The 17,952-nt window shown below is 47.9% G+C and overlaps 1 pseudogene; it reads left to right on the forward strand.

Annotated features, from left to right (window-relative positions):
• Window positions 1-1,416: 1,416 nt before the first annotated feature.
• Window positions 1,417-4,467, forward strand: LOC119443204 (UPF0746 protein DDB_G0281095-like; annotated as a pseudogene).
• Window positions 4,468-17,952: the final 13,485 nt, after the last annotated feature.

Consider the following 17,952-nt stretch of genomic DNA (forward strand, 5'->3'; position numbering starts at 1 on the left):
GAACATGCGCTTTACGCTGACGATGCCACAATTTGGTGCCCGGGAGGTGGCCGTTGAGCAGGCGCTCCAGGAAGCCTAGAGGTTACTCAGTCCTTCCTTGACGGAACGGGACTTAAGCTCTCTCCGAATAAATCCGAACATTTACTATACAGGCCATTGTTATGACAGGTTCTTGTGTGTTAATGTTTCTGGCAGTTCTCTGAGGCGGAGCCTCCCAGAACCCAATCGAGGACAAAGCCGTTTGTTGAAAAGACACACAAACTTTTAATGAAACTGAAACGAAAATTAACCCATAAAAACAAACACTTAAAACGACTATCACGGCACAAAACGTTCGGGCAGCAAGTTCGGGCAGCAAGTTCGGGCAGGAAGCGGGCGTGTGCGCGTGCTATAGTCTCGACGCGAAACAGCGGAGACGAGACGACGAGAGAAATGGTGTTGGTCTCACCATAGAAGGTCGTATCGGACCGTCGTACAGGCTAACAGTGCGGGGCAGCTCTGGTGTGGAGTGAGAAGACAGGCGGCTCGCCAGCACGGGAAGACGGCGGCGGTGTTCTGGCCGGGCAGCTGGTCGTGGAGCTCGGGCCCGTAGCCCGACAGCTCTCGGACGGCCCACGGGCGTAGACGCTCACCTGCCTCGGGCAGCAGTTCCCGAACGGATGGAGTAGCGACGCCCAGGAATGGGTTGACAGGAGTCCCCGGCCGGGTGAAGTCCTGGTGGCTCGGGTCCGGAACCCGACGGCCGTCTTCAACCCCCGATCCGGTGGCCGACCTTCTCCTGGTGCCGCTTCTGGAACTCCTCCCCCTATTGCCAGCGCGGCCTGCTTTTCTGCCGCTCTGGCCGATTTGTCATTTGTTGATTGCCTGCTTGAAGCTCCGTGTTCTTTTACGATTGGATTCCTTTTTCTTGGTTTTGTGTCTTGCGCCGCGTGTTCACGCGCCGGACGGTCTTCGGCGTCGTCGTTTTCCATCAGTATGGAATTTGCCTTGGCGTGCGCTCTCCTTGTCGTCTGCTTCTTGTTTGAATGCACCGCACCTTGTCGCACACCACAAATATCACCGTTGCGCACTACACATCACAGCCATCGAGACAGGGGGTTCGAGGGCTAATGCCTCTAGACCAGATTCCTATTAATGTTTATATGAGGAATGGTCAGAAGAATCCCCAGCGTCGACTCGATCAGAATCCTCGGGTTGCTGCTTGACTCCAGGGGCTGTAATGCGAAGACCATTGCTCACCTCACGTCCAAAACTGAAAGCATTCTTAGACTGATCATGAGAGTATCTAATAAGAAAGGAGGGATTGGTGAGGACAACCTGCTTAGAGCGCATCACGCATTCCTCATGAGCCACGTCAATTATGTTGTTTCAGTGTTACATTGGACAAAAACGGAGAGGGACAAACTAGACACCCTGATGTGGAAAAGCATCAAGAAAGTGTTGGGCATCCCGATTACAGCAAGCACTGAGAAACTCGTGCAGCTGGGGGTGCACAACACTATCCTCGAGCTGATTGAGGCACAAAGGTCTGCGCAGGTTGTGATACTTTCGGGCTCTCGGGCCGGCCGACGTCTTCTGGAGGCAGCGGGTCTTCGACCTAGCTTCAGCCTTTGGGAGATTGTACAACTTGATGTTAAGGTCACAGGTACCTACGTCGTTGATCCATTTCCTATAAATGTACATCCGCGGCACAATAAGGGAAGGCGAGTAGCGCGAGCTAAAGGGTTTTTAAAGAACACTTCAGGCATTGAATCCTTTGTTGATGCCGCCCAGTATGGTTGTGTGGATAAATTCACAGTCTCTTCGGTTAACGACAGGAGTGAATTTCTCTCTATGGCTTCGGTAAGGACTAACATGGTCGATGTTCCTTCGAAACCAGTGCACGCCAACGCGGGCTTCTCCAATGGCGTAGTAATTTTTTTCTTAGCGAACCAGGCAAATGCAATATGCTAAGTTAGCGAACCAGGCAAATGCAATATGCTAAGTGTTGTGTTATTTAACAATGCGGAGCAACAAATGCAACATGTTCCGACATCGTCAAAACTGCAGCAAATAACGAAGCAGGTCGTGGTTGCGACAACTAAGTACGGTTTCAATTTCACATTTCATCAAGCCCAGAATCAAGAAAAACGGTGGCTGTATAGAGCTTTATACCAATAAAGCATGTAAAGTTAAGAAAGAAATACATATTCACCTCGATAGTTCCTGCAGGACGCAGTGGCGGTTTGCTTGCCTTCAGGTATGACGGGTACACAAAGCGCCGCAAATTAATTATCGATGCTTGATTTTCTAGATGGCACAAAGTATACTTGTAACGAAGACGTACATTTGAAAACACCATGTCATGCAAAATAGCGCAATAAAGCTTGGTACTTGAGCTGTTTCAACTTCAAAAACCAAACAGGAAGCCGCCATGACACTTGTTTCAGGAAGTAGGTGGCACCACCATGTGGCGCTTCACGCTTTAGAAAACCGAAACCGAAACTGCCCTAACTTTTTGTTTTAGGAAGTAGGTGGCACCACCGTGTAGCGTTTCACACAGTAGAAAACCGAAACTGTCGAATTTTTTTTAAAGCGCGTGAGAATATTTCGTTGCTTATCGAAAATCCGAGGGCGTCTTCGTCCGCATCCATTATTTGTACACTACGACAATAATCTGTCAGATAATCTGCCCATAGCTGACGAAACAGTCACTAGGACTTAAGAATTCATGTTATATTACATCACTTAATTCCTTTAACTTACGCGCGCCCAATGGAAGTAATACCTCGATCACAAGGAGCACTGACGACCGCGATCGAGAGCTAAGATCTGTGTGTGAATGAGGTATTACGGCATCGGTTGGCTCCGTGAAGGTAAACGTTCTAGGAGCGGAAATGCAAGAAGAGTGAAGAATTCTGCCTCCACATGAAATGCCGGGAGGGACGGAGCTCGTGGAGGGACGGGGATGGTTTAAAGTAAAAAGGCACTACTAGACATGTACATGTGCGCATACATGTCACTGTCGAGCCTTTGTACGAAGCAAAACCGCCCTCGGCCGCAGGCAGCGCAGCTGCTGTAGCGCCCACGGCGAGGACTACGTGGACGACGGACGCTCCAATAGCTGGCCGCGCTCCCTCCGCAGGCATGAACGACACGTACACGGCTAAATTTGCAGTCTCCAGGATAGCGCACGGAGACAGCCGACTAGCCAAAGATCATATTCTAGCAGCAGCAGCAGCAGCAGCAGCAGCAGCAGCAGCAGCAGCAGCAGCAGCAGCAGCAGCAGCAGCAGCAGCAGCAGCAGCAGCAGCAGCAGCAGCAGCAGCAGCAGCAGCAGCAGCAGCAGCAGCAGCAGCAGCAGCAGCAGCAGCAGCAGCAGCAGCAGCAGCAGCAGCAGCAGCAGCAGCAGCAGCAGCAGCAGCAGCAGCAGCAGCAGCAGCAGCAGCAGCAGCAGCAGCAGCAGCAGCAGCAGCAGCAGCAGCAGCAGCAGCAGCAGCAGCAGCAGCAGCAGCAGCAGCAGCAGCAGCAGCAGCAGCAGCAGCAGCAGCAGCAGCAGCAGCAGCAGCAGCAGCAGCAGCAGCAGCAGCAGCAGCAGCAGCAGCAGCAGCAGCAGCAGCAGCAGCAGCAGCAGCAGCAGCAGCAGCAGCAGCAGCAGCAGCGCAGCAGCAGCAGCAGCAGCAGCAGCAGCAGCAGCAGCAGCAGCAGCAGCAGCAGCAGCAGCAGCAGCAGCAGCAGCAGCAGCAGCAGCAGCAGCAGCAGCAGCAGCAGCAGCAGCAGCAGCAGCAGCAGCAGCAGCAGCAGCAGCAGCAGCAGCAGCAGCAGCAGCAGCAGCAGCAGCAGCAGCAGCAGCAGCAGCAGCAGCAGCAGCAGCAGCAGCAGCAGCAGCAGCAGCAGCAGCAGCAGCAGCAGCAGCAGCAGCAGCAGCAGCAGCAGCAGCAGCAGCAGCAGCAGCAGCAGCAGCAGCAGCAGCAGCAGCAGCAGCAGCAGCAGCAGCAGCAGCAGCAGCAGCAGCAGCAGCAGCAGCAGCAGCAGCAGCAGCAGCAGCAGCAGCAGCAGCAGCAGCAGCAGCAGCAGCAGCAGCAGCAGCAGCAGCAGCAGCAGCAGCAGCAGCAGCAGCAGCAGCAGCAGCAGCAGCAGCAGCAGCAGCAGCAGCAGCAGCAGCAGCAGCAGCAGCAGCAGCAGCAGCAGCAGCAGCAGCAGCAGCAGCAGCAGCAGCAGCAGCAGCAGCAGCAGCAGCAGCAGCAGCAGCAGCAGCAGCAGCAGCAGCAGCAGCAGCAGCAGCAGCAGCAGCAGCAGCAGCAGCAGCAGCAGCAGCAGCAGCAGCAGCAGCAGCAGCAGCAGCAGCAGCAGCAGCAGCAGCAGCAGCAGCAGCAGCAGCAGCAGCAGCAGCAGCAGCAGCAGCAGCAGCAGCAGCAGCAGCAGCAGCAGCAGCAGCAGCAGCAGCAGCAGCAGCAGCAGCAGCAGCAGCAGCAGCAGCAGCAGTAACCATCATTTTGAGAAAAAAATTGTGCGATGAACTAGACCCCTCAGTCCAGGCGCCCGCTGGTCGCCTGCACCAATGCAAACTCGATGTATAGTCAGCCAAGATGGCTTGGTCATCTAGTGTGGTGACTGTAGGGAGTAGGGTGAGAATGGAGCCATTGGGAAGAGTTGGGAATGGAGGCCTGCAGTGCCATAGTACGTGTGGAGTGTTTGGGTGACCGCCACAGACCCCGCACTGTGGCAGAGGCTCTTTTGCTTATCCTCATATAAGGTGTTGTCGAGTTTGCGTATGTAGGATGTTTCTGCTTGGCGAATTAGTGTGCCCTGTAGTCTGGTGAGATGTGGGCTGAGCGTTGGAAATTGTCTTCTGTCTTCTCTGTTTGGTGCTAATGTGAGAATTGCGGGAGCCTTTTGAGAGGATTGACCTGAGCAGGGGCCCGACGGAAGAGGCCCAGCACGGTGCTTCTCGGGCGAGCAGGTTAGCCCCTTCATTGCCCTCCATTCCCACGAGCCCCGGTATCCAGATCATTCCAGTGGGCAGGTGCAGGTGTTCATGGATTGCCTCACAGTAATCTTTGGGAAGTTGTCCGCTCTGAAGTATCTGGCCGGTTTTCGTCGAATCTGTAAATATGAAACATTTCCTCGCGGTGATTGGTGGGACTTCAATTGCCTTAATGATGGCGGCAAGCTCATTTCACTGTGGCTCCGTCTTGATGGTTTGCATGCGAGTGATCATAAAGCAGTGATCAGTAGAGGCTATGGCTGCTGCGCTGCTTTTGATGGCAGAATCGGTGTACAGGCATGTGTGGGTGTTCGCTCGTTGAATGTACTCACTGTTATATGTGATGCGCTGTTCTCTGCATTCTTTGTTTCATTGGGGGGTCCATGTGCGTTGGTATGGGGGCTATTGTGAGCAGTGCTTGGGAATTTTTGCCGAGCATGCTTGTAGCGGGCAGTGGGGTGTCATTGGGTTAGAAATCCAGCATCTGCATAATTCTTGTGCCCGATGTGGTACTACTGAGTCTAATTTCCTGCCTGCATTTATGTGATAAGCTCTTCTAGGATGTTATGGTTACCTGCCTTCTCTATCATTTACGTACTTGTGTTTGTCAGCAACCCTATTGCAAGTATTGTGGCTTGGCTAATGAGAGTGTCAAGCTTGTTGTGCTGTGCCTTTATGAGATTAATGTATGGTGCATGATAGCACAGGCGAGACATGAGTAAGGCGTCACGCAGCCACAGCATGTCTGTCTCACGAAGCCCTCGATGGCTACTGCAAATGCGCCGGATCGTGTTCAAGACCTGCTCAATCTGCTTTAGCAAGTGCTGCAGTCACTGCACCCCCTGCACCTCGCCGCATGTGTAGGCCTAACAGTAGTTGTATGTCTTTGTGGAATGTATTGTGCTTTGTTGTATAGGGTGATTGGTGGGGGTCTCCATTGTGTGGTGTGCACAAGCAGCAGCTCCGACTTCTCCAGGATGCACTCCAAGCCACTGCCGCTTGAGCTGCACCGAGTGCATGTGGCAAGGTGTCCTGTATTTGCACTGGAGAGCCTTTGTTGATCATATGGTTATGTTGTCAGCGTAGCGTGTAATATATGAGTAGTAGAACTCTGTGTATGCGACACATTGCTAAGTTGAACAGTGTTGAGGAGAGCACTGCTCCTTGCAGGATGCCCCTTTGCGAATGTGGGTAGGGGTTAGATGTCATATTGCCAATTTTGAGGGTGTATGTATGATGCCTCAAGTAGTCCCGCACGTAGTTGTACATCTTGGCACAATGATTGGTGGAAGAGAGCTCCGCAAGCATGGTGTCGTGGGCCACGTTGCTGAAGGCTTTCTTCATATCTATGGCTAAGATTGCTTTAATTGAGAGTTGCTGGGACGTTTGGTGATATCTTCATGTATCTGGAGGAGCGTGTCTTGCATAGACAGCTGGTGTATGTATCTTAGCAAGGTGTGCAGCAGGTATTGCATACTTTCTAGATGTAGTATTAATGTTGGAAAATTGTGGGCTCTATCCCTTTGCCTTGAATGGGCGTCAGCAAAATGGGGCGGAGGTGGCCAATGTCGGTTGATTTACCCGGCTTTGTGGTGAAGATAACCATGGCTTCCTTCCACTCTCTCAGGCGGAAACCCATGTTCAACACTTTGTTAAGTTGACTGAGGAAAAACTCCACGTCAAAATCCGATAGGATGTGGAGCTGTGCCCCAGTCAGTTCATCTGGCTTGGATGCTTTGTTCAGTGGCATTTCCACAAGTGCGAGTTTCAGCTCTGCCACGTCATTGTCTCTCATGAGGAGAAGATCAGCCGACTCCACCCCTTGGTAGTCTGTGTACTTGAGACTGTCCGGAGGAACCATGTAGGTCTCTCGGAGAATTTCGAAAATGTCCTCACTGACCCTTTTACACTGATTGATAGCTTCCTGAATATGTTGTGTTTTGGTTGTGTGATATTGGTCCACTCCTGTAGAGAGCTGTGCTTCGCGACCCTCTTGGCAAACAAGATCGTGTCGACCGTGATGCACAAGAGAGTATGGTCGCTCATGAGCATGTCATGCGTATTGTACCATGAAGCTGACAATGGCCCTTTGCTCAGGGTGAGGTCAGTTGTGGTGTCCCTCTCAACCGAGTTGCTGTGTATGGTTGGTGAATTGGGGGTGTTTAGTACATATTGTGAATTTTGCGTCGTTTATGTGTTCTAGGAGGCGGTTTCCCCGCGGTGTGTTCTTTGTGTACCCCCAAGCGGTATGTGTGGTGTTGAAGTCTCCCCCTACTAGGTGCCAAAAGTACTTACATGGGTGCATTTTAATGCCTTCCTTAAATGGCTGACTGCTTCTCGCGGATGATTGTAGCTGTTAGTGATGTAAATTTCGGGAGTATTTATCTTATTTTTGGTGTTCACGGCAAGGAGTCTGATGCTTGTGGACTGACGTCATGTGTGTGATCTCTGCTGCGATCTCTTTGCGGATAAATGCGGCATGTGTGTTTCTGTGCTGGTATGTTGCGTACCAGATAGCTTGCAGTTGTGTCCAGGTTCTTGCTGAAGTATAATGTGTGGCACATTATTTTGCATAGCAATGTACTGTGCGAGGAGACCGCATTTATTCGCGAACCTCCGGCAGCTCCACTGCCATACATGTAAAGTGTTTTGCCATATTGTCAGCAGCCATTTTACTAGTGTGGCGTTGTACCGGTGGGTTGGGTGATGGACGGGGGTTCCAACGCTTTGTTCTACGGTGCCAATGCGCTAACAGACTGTGCGCAGCTTGAGTGATCGGTGCAACAATGGCTTGCAGTTGGGCCTGCATTTGGGGCATGATCACTTCCATCACCTGGCAGATCAGCGTGACATGCTCATGAGCGACCATACTCTCTTGTGCATCACGGTCGACACGATCTTGTTTGCCAAGAGCGTTAGAAAGCAGCGGGTCGTGGAATGGGATAAGGCGAGGCACGAGAGGTTGGCAGTCGGGGAGCACAGCTCTCTACAAGAGTGGACCGAGCTTCGAAGAATGATTTTACAATTGCTTCAATTTCTGCTTGCCTTTTCATTTCGCACTTCCACTTCTGATCTGCCTTGAGCTCTTCGCAAAGGTTTTGCATTGATTCTGCAAACAAGGTGGTGGGCTCATTATATGGAGCATGCCACTTGAGCTTTTTCAGAAGGGCCTCCGTCGATACCGATGGCGTGCGGTCGGGAGGGAACGTATCAATTTCTATTTGCTGTGTGTCGTTTGTCGGAGGGGTGTCGTGCGTGCGAGGACCATATGTCCTCTTCTGTCAGTGTTGAGTGCGGTTGATTTTGACAAGCTTAAGAAATTCCACGCGTGGATTTCATTAATATGGCCCTTAACATTTTAGCTATCTGTAGTGCTTTTCTCACGTGCATTGGAAAGGGTGGAGGGGTGGGAAGGAGTGCAGAGTGGCTGACTCACCTTTTGTTGATTCTCTTTAAGTTGCGAGCATGATCTGCGGTTTGCTGACGTGCTGTATTTTCATTCAGAGCCCCCATTCGGGACTTGCTTCGGCTCTTGCTTCTGCTCTGGATGGTGGAAGGGATCTCGATGGTGACCTTCTTGGGATAATCCTGGGCAGCGCTCCGCTCCTCCTCCTCCCTGAGCTGCAGTTTCTTCAGGTGCACGGCCTGCCACACTGCCTTGTCCGCGGTACGATGAACTTTGCAATCCGGGTCGTCAGCTGGATGGTCCCTATTGCAATTAGGACAGCACGACATACACTCCTGCTCTTGCGCCAGATGGGTGATCTGTGCGCAGTTTCTGCAGTGGGGCCTGTTGGAGTCTGGGAAGACATCGGCGTAATGGCCTGTGCCGAAGCATGTAGTGCAGCACTGCTCGCGAGGGTGGTGCGGGTAGCAGCGGTATATTCCACCACCAAAGATGATCCTTCGAAGGTGATGATTGCGATTGCTGTTCGGCCCATTATGCGGGCAATGAGGATCTTGAACTTAGGTGCCTCTAGCTTTCGCATGAGTTCTGTCTTGGTGCCAGGTTCTGTGTTATGAACAACCCCGCGACATGCATTGTGCGTCGAGGCTTCATAAATTTGCACGGTACTGTGGTTGTCGTTAAGGTGAATACTTGCTGTGGGGCAAAATTTTTGGGGATACTTTGAATGTTATGCAAGTTAGAAATGCCAGGTTCTTCAGGTTGTCAATCTCCACGGGAAGTGCCTTTGCTTCAGTAATGGTGAGTGTGACCACATTGCTTAGCGCTCAATGAAGTGCGTGCAGGGCGGTATTGAATAGAATCAGGCCAATAAGGTCGGATGATTATTTGTACTGCTTGGGGCAGACTCACAGCCTTTCGAGGCACCCAGGAGGTCCATCCATCAATGTAAGTTTGGTATCGGCGTGCCATCTCGGGTGGTGACAAACGTGTCGATCGGCCGTGCTCGAACTACACCTTGCGCCAGCGTAAGCCCTGTTTGAGCTTTTTATTGTCGTTTCTTCAAGCTGTTGTGCCGACCCAGTGACCACTGTCAACCCCAATCACTGCACAGGTAGTCAATGCACGCACCTGCACAATTGAAGATGACTGGTTGGGGTTGTGGGAGTCTGTACATTTCACAGCGATGAGGCGCGGCGGTTTAGAGGTGCCGCGAGTTGCTCTCAAAAGTTGAACCGCGGCGGCTGGTCTTCCAAGCGCGCTACAATTTGGGAGGGTTGGGCAGAGGGTGATGGGTGCACTTCACTGTGTCAATTCGGTATGTGCTTCAGAGCATGCCGACGGCACATCTGTTCACTTCGGGTGGCTGTGGTGTCAGCACTCATTTTTTTATCGGTGAGGATTGACTGCATTATAATAAAAAAGAGCCCAAGAATGAACTTTGCAAGTTTTAATATATTTTCCTGAGCCACAAAGGCTCAAATACGACAAGGTACGTTTAAGCCCGTGATGTAGCGGCAGTGAGGTTCAGGCGCAAAATTCAAAAATTTGGACTCTGACCTGAATTTTTTCTTCTGAAAATAGAAGCTTTGATAGACTACTTTTATCAGTATAAACTGACCAAGTTGCGACTGTGATTCTACGGCTAACCCACTGGCATTGCACCCCCCATTAGCTTGCTGTGATCAGGCTATGGATATCAGCTCCTACCAGAAGCTGCACAAATGAAAATTGATAGCGCAGATTTAGATCACAACTACAGCTCGAAATTCCACAGCATTGACTTCAGCTGGTAGATTTTTTTCCACCAGAGCAAGCGAGCGCTGAAGCCATATAATATGCTATGAATAGTGAAGAGCCTCACTCCGCTTCATCGTTTGAGAGACTGCATTATGCCACGATGGAGAGTGCCGAAGACCCTGCTCCACGAGCATGCTTTTCATCAACCGATATAGCTATCATTCCTGCTGACTACGAATGCATGGAAGACATTGGATTGCCAACATCTGCAGTCAAGGTACTCCTCTGCAACATATGAGACACTACAGCAGCAGAGCAGCGGATGCAAAAATATAGTGCCCAGACCAACACGTCTTTGATAGTGAAAAATGCAAGCAAAAAATGCACAAAGTAAACATTATTTCAGCGCTCCGGCGAATGCAGATGCCTGTTGTCACCTAATATCAATGTATTTGCCACATCTGCGCTCCTTGCCCTAGCAACAATAAAGCGCTAAGCTTAATAGAAGGCAATACCTGAATATTCTATATTCAATTCGACATTCGAAGCTAGTTTTTTTTCAGAATATTCGTATTCAATTTGAAAATTTCATTATTCGCACAATTCCAAAAGTCTTTGATGTGCTGCCAAAAAGTGCAGTGAGAATTTCCCCCCCCCCCCCATCTTTTGTAACTCAAATACACAAAAAAGGATTAAGTGTGGCTTTCTTGCAATAGAGGTTGCACTGCCATGAAGCCACACCCGAAAGGAATAGTCGCATTCCAGATGAAGCTGCACTGCAACAGAAAGCATAAAGTGTAGGCAATATGACGTGCAAACCAATATTTCTTCACGAGATTTGAATTGCATGAAAATTTTTCTTGGGCTGCTTTCATAAACACATGAAAGCTGCTCTAGGTGATTATGATCATTTTATATAGAAATAAACTGTTCAAGACATTCAGGAATGGTTTTGGTATTACATATATAACAAAAACTTTCACCCACAGCAAGCTAATTGGCTGTTCCAGTTAATTTTGTTATGCTCTGTACGACGGAAAACAATGTTATACAGTAACTAACTTATTTCACTCACTAAAAGAAAGCATAGAGTTATGAATCTCTGTTCTCTTTAGCAATCAAATAGTACATAGCGACTTTTGCACTGGAGATAAGGTATTTTTGCTTGAATATATAATGTATCTTGGCATCTTGTCACACAATGTGCAAGAAGTTTGTAAATACACAGGTTATTTGCACGATCTGTACACTTGAAATCGACACACAAAATATATCAACATATTTGTTTACTCTTTATTAGCCTACTGTGATGTTTCAATCGAGAAATACATTTGGCTGGTTCTTTCAGGCAAGCATTAATTGTTGTATCATATATGATACAGCATGCAGTTATGGAAAATTGGGAGAATTGGTGTTGATTCATGGTACTGGGCCGCTAACACATGGAAAAGTACCCATTGTACTAGAAATGAATTAGAAAGAATGGAAAACTGGGAGAATTATGTTGATTCATGGTAACAGGCAGCGGCAATGAGTAACAACGATTGGAGAATGTTTCCACCACTTATAACGTTGAAGGAGTGTTTTTGTCAATCTGCAAACTTGGAACAACTTGCTCAGCAGTAAGAGCACGTGCCTGAACCAGTGCTACCGAACAAGGCACTTGCAAAGTCAAGCACCACATGCATATTGTGCCTTGTAAAAGTGGGGTGGTAAACTGTCTACCAATTTCCCGCGGTCCATTATACATAGGCCGAACTGGGAGATTTATAGGTGTAGTGCATTCCCACTTGGCCTTGCACTGCAAAAGTTGAGATTGTGCACCGAAACTTAGTGAGGCTGAAGTGCTTCTCCAGCACAAAAATCGGAGGGCGCGTCAGCTGCTTGAAGCATATCACACAAAGAAAAGAATTAAGAAGTGCGTGCATCAGCCAGGTGTCGGTATCACTTTTACAAAGTGAAGTAGCTGTGTTAGAAAAGAGCTAGGCAGACGTGCAATATTTTACATGTGATTCCTTACTAGTAGTGTGTCACGATTCATACCTGGTTTCAACATATAAGTTTTCTTATGCTTTTAAGCCTTTGCTATCTTTGCGCTTTGTATTGGTTTTCTGTTGTCATGTCGTATGATAGCTGGGCTTACACAATCTTGTTTGTATTTAAAAAAGTTTTCCCTCCCTGTGGATAAAATGTAGTTGAACTTCAGCACTCGTCCTGTGTGGTTCTTTTTAGTGCTCGTTGTTTGTGCTGCCCGTTACCATGCAGTTACAGGTTGTTTTGTGGAGGACAAAAAGATAGTTTTCTCATGAAAGAACAAGCTTCGTGGCAATTTATTTGTTTGCATCAACTATACTTTTTATTGGAACCATTATTGGTGCAGCATAGGTAAGAAAATTAAAATGCCAGCAGTGTTAAGAATGAAAATAGCTTGGGGCCTGCCATGTTCGAAAAGCTAATAACAATAGAAGCAACAAATAAAAAAAGGTGTTCTTTGGGCGTGCGCCAAACTCAGATTATGCAAAGCAAAAGTAAATATAAAACCCTGGTCTATAAATTGTCTGTAAAAACCAATAATTGAATAAAAGACATTGAAGACATGAATCAGCCACTCAAGGATGACATAAAATTTTAGTGAAACTTGCATACTGACTGGAGCTGTGAGAAATGCACTCAATTGCTTAAAGCAATGTGTCGAGTCATTTCAATGGTTCTGATATTTTTTTTCAATTTTTCAGCAATTTTCTACCGAGCGTGCTGCTCGGCTATCAATGATTAACGTGGTCTGAAAAGGAAACTTCTTTTTCTTGGAGGGCTACTGAAGGCTGACTAATTGATTGTGTTAGCCAGAGTGAGCAGCACCAGACCACCGATCGTTGATAGCCGAGAAGCACGATGCTTTAGATTGTTGTTAATTATTTATTTTTTAGTATCACCTGATCTAACCACGAATACTTGTCATGGATTGTTCACTGCCTTGCAGGGGCATGAGCAGTTTAAGTCTATATTAACTCGTTCATTCAATAAATTTTCCAGTTGAAACTCAGCACTTGTGTTGTGTCCACATCTTCCTTCATCTTCGCTTTCAGTGCGCAGTTGCATATTTGTCATGAATCAAATGTATTTTTGTATGGTCAAAAAATATACCCGTAACTGCATGGTGTATATCATATGTGACAATTCTTGCTTATAAATTTGTAACTAGTCATTTCTTTAGAAAAGCGAGGTTGCTTTAGGCATATCTAGCCTAAACAAAGGTGCGTAATCAAATGCGACAGCTTATTATGTACGAGCGCTTCGTCACTTCTACAGCTCAGTAGCTTCACTGAGCGTGTGTGTTTATCTATTCTGCGTGTCGCGCAGAAATGCTATAGTTAGTGCCAGGTTACTTCGTAAACGCAGAATCTCGAAATGCGTTTATACGCGAAATTCCCAGTGGTAGATTAACAATATATCTTCACAGCGTGCAAATTTTCCGCGAGACAAGCGTTGCTTCGGCACCAAAGTGAACCAGAAATACTGATACCGCGTCATTAATTTAAAACGTTTTACTCACCACTTTGCCATTATCGAGTTTTCATATGCCCCCATCGCGATATAGAAAACACGTTTTACAACCGCAGAGCACGACTGCGCAACCAATGCAGCAGGCGCGACTTCGCGGCTGTGTTTCAAGTTGTGCAGCCAGCGTAGCTAGGGGCGAATGGACCTAGTGGCGTATCAGGCGTGGTACCTAGGCAAAGGCGATCCTTAGGGAGCAAAAGTGCCCAGATCAGAGGCGCCGCCGTGTTTCAAGTTCTCCCGAGCGGCGGCGCCACAGTCGAGGGCCCAGCTGCCCTGGAAAATGAATTACGTAGCAGCGGTCTCACTCTTATCGCGTGCACTCGAGCAGTATACACGCTCGCCCTCGTCGCCGCGCAAGAACTATCTGCAGCAACTCTGAGCATGACGGGACGCCGCGCACCGGGGCTGCGCAATTCGCAATGAAAGTGGGAAAGCTGTTCACTCTGTACCGTGCAGACGGACCGTTGTCGTCTACAGTAGTCATTAATGCGAAAGCATTACATGAGCCATGAGGCATTAAAGCCGGCGTCGTCCACAACGAGTGGTATCAAACGTCAGTGTGACGTCATCAGCGTCTTGAATCTTCGGCGCGAACGTCCGTCACATCCAATTATACTCGCGTTGCAACGGCAGCCCCCACTACAACCGAGTTGCACCCCACCGCCCGTATACTTCGGCCGGCAGCATGCTGCACTGTCAATGCTTGAAGGAGTCTGCTGCGTCACGGCGCGAAGCTCCCCTCGCTAGAAACCGGCGTAGTTTCTGCGCGCGCTAAGAGTGCATGTTTATTTCCCCTTAACCACTACGATTAGCAACATCTAGGTTAAAAAAATCAAATTAAATTATAGGCTTTTACGTCCCAAAACCACGATCTGATTATGAGGCACGCCGTAGTTAGGGACTCCGGAATAATTTGGACCACCTGGGGTTCTTTCACGTGCACCTAAATCTAACTACACGGGTGTTTTCGAATTCGACCCCATCGAAATGTGGCCGCCGTGACCGCAATTCGATCCCGCAACCTCATGCTCAACAGCCCAACCCCATCGCCACTGAGCAACCATGGCGTGTAACATCTAGGTGGCGTTGTTATTAGAACTAGGACTGCCTTCACGGCAACACCTGAAACACGATGGCAGACCATTGCTTAACTCTTGGAATCAGCTGTGTTGCTTAAAAGTGCGAGCACATCGAACTAGTGATCACTAATGACTCGGCATCATCAGATAATAATGGTAACCAAAGATATTCATGTAATCCCTTTTTTTGATGCCAATGATGACATGCCCGAATCAAGGCTACCACTGTCATACCAAAGAAAAGTGATTCGTGATAGCAAGTGACTTGGTTCTACCATCTCGTAGTTTTTATAGTTGAATCAGTGTTCATCCGACGTTCCATTTGATATACATTAAGCTATACAGTATAAATTGCGAGAACATTAGAACTGAGCGTATTACTAGTGATCACTAATAATTGCGCGTTATACGTCAGCAGCGGTAAACAAATAAATAACAATTTAATTACTTTTGGATTGACATTGACAAACAAATTCAGCTAGCCGAATACAAACAAACTTCACCTAAATATGGAGGGAGACCTACAATATGTGCCACCAGAGTGCAATTAGCGGATGAGTTCTCACTGCGCGGCAATCAGAATTTAAAAATCACCCCATACTATTTAAACAAGTCTACAAAAGCGTCCCAGGAAAGAAATCCAGCGATTAAAATCAAAAGAGACGCCACAGATAACGTGAGACTGTTATCAGGATTAAGTGCCTAAAGTGCGATTCGCGAAAAATGAGGCATTGCTCAGCAATCGATTTTTAAAAGTGCTTTCCGTAGAGTTACGCCGACCGAATCGCCCCAGGGTCGGCTTCGCCGCAGTTATTCCAGGAACACGATGCCTCGGATTCCTGGACTTGTAATGCCACCATCCTCTCTGAGTTTCTATTAAAGAACACTAATAGGAACAAAATTTCAGTATGCATCCAATGTGTGAAATTCCATTATATTTATTACCTCATTAGAAGGCAAAATTATTCGACTCATTTTATATGTGGAACTTATGATCGAATAGCTCAAATAAAACTCAAACCTCAAATAAAACTAAACTTGAATGTGTAACTCTTAAACTGATACAGTTGAATCCGGAAATATCAAATCTGAAGGGGATCACAAAAAAGTTCGATGTATTGGTAATTCGACATATAAAATAATATGCCCTGAGGCAAACGATGGCTTACCGATTGGTGCGTCCGGGAGCCGCTAACTTACTCCACGCAACTCGGGGGAAAAAACCAAGCACACTTTATTTACCAACAAAAAAATGCTGGATGGATAGATGGAAATGCCATATTTCACCTTCATTGAAAAGTCCAAGCTGATTCTTTTCTTTACACTTGCAGCGGCCATCGCTTGCGGAAAATAAACTCGTGAATAGGCACTCATTCCAAACGACGACGCCTCGAAAATCAGATAGAAGGAATTTTGACGTTCGAGGTAGCATGTGGGCTAGCCGATCAACTCCACGAGGCTCAACTAACTGCACATTGTCTAATCCACCTCCGAGAGCCAGAATACCTCAACGTGCACAAATACTTACACTATGAGGTCTTCTGCGTGCCGCCGCGTTCGATACATCGAATGTTCTGGTGAACGGGCCTTCTATATACGCGTGAACCAGCCCGATAAAATTGCATGGAATTTTTAAGGGGATTTTACAGCGGTTCGATATACAGAATAATTCGTTATAAGTTGGTTTGATATATCCGGGTATGACTGTATCCCCGTCGCAACATATATCGCATCGTATTGATCAGCTGTACAAAATTCGTATCAAATTTAGTCACATTAACTTGCTTAGACTCTTTCTGGCCTCGCAGAGCCCTTGACTGGTATCGCCTCCCCAAAGATATGCTAAAGAGTACTAATAAACGCAAGTTTCATAAAACATCAACACGAATACGTTGTGGAATCTGAATTTGTTAATTACTTACTATGTTCCTTTTTAATTCTTTGTAAAATCAGGTAATAAGGTATAATTGTAAAGCTGCCTTCCAAGTGGGCACTGAAGTTTTTTCTACGTACCACCAGCTAAAATTACATGATTAGAAAGTTACTTTTTAATCATTGCATTATTTGTTTAGCCTACTCAACCCACTGCCTTCCGTAATGCCTTCGAGCGCTGATAATTAAACTGGAAGAAGTATTTCTTGACTGAGGGGTGGTCACCTCCGGCAATGTTTCATCATCATCATCGTCATCATCAGCCTACCTTTATGGACGAAGGCCTCTCCCAGCGATCTCTAATGACCCCTGTCCGGCGATATATAAAATATGTGCATTATTTAAAGCTATATAGTTTAACACTACATAGCTAAACTCAGTTTTTCCTTCTGAAATAACTAATCAGTTGTCGCTCTTAGCTGCTTATTTTGTCTGTCCACGAAAGTCTCTCGTCTTTTTTGCTCAAATGACAACCTGATCAACGAGCTGTTGAAACTTATATCGCTTTGTTAAATAAGTTGCTTGGTTTTTTTGGACTCACGCGCTAAAATAAAAAAGTTGCAGTGGCTTAGCTCGGCTATGCCAGGATATACGTAGCGTTAGCAAAGGTTCACCTGATTATTCTTAGCTTTCCTGGTTGTCTAGATTGTCAAGGATTAGCTTGATTGTCATGCTTACTGCTGCTCCAATGACACACACGCGGTATACGTATTATGTGGCACATGTATTCATTCCTCCTACGCTCAACCGCTAATTGCCTGGCAACTACTTCGGGCTCCGATGAGTCAAGCTTCTCCGTTCTTCTGCGCTGTTGAGCAGCATTTGCGCTCTCCTTCTTCATGGCTATACAACACTGGCAAACGCCAGTCAGAAGCGCAGCGACTCCAGCGCAGTGTCAGACGGCGACTGCACAGTGAGCGCGCCGGCGCCAGTGCGTCTACCACGGCTACGACGTCACTCCTCTGGAATGCGCAGACCGGCGGCGGTGAGTCGCGCGCGGCGGCGGCGGAGTGCGCGAGAGGTGCCGGCTCCGGTGGCTCTCTGGTGCGCAAGCCGTGTGACATCACTGATCCTTGCGCATGCGCAGCACGGCTCTTGATGTGCCGCGCGAAACGGGCTTGGCTAGGCCAGTGTAGCTAACGCTACAAAAAAAAATACTTACATTGCTGTACAAATGCAGTGGATGAAATTGCTGCGAAAAGACAAAGCCGTGTAAAACATTACATTACATGCCTATAGCCAGGAAGTTTATGCAAACAAATGATTGT

Source organism: Dermacentor silvarum, chromosome 1 (assembly GCF_013339745.2).
Source record: "Dermacentor silvarum isolate Dsil-2018 chromosome 1, BIME_Dsil_1.4, whole genome shotgun sequence".
Lineage (NCBI taxonomy): Eukaryota > Metazoa > Arthropoda > Arachnida > Ixodida > Ixodidae > Dermacentor > Dermacentor silvarum.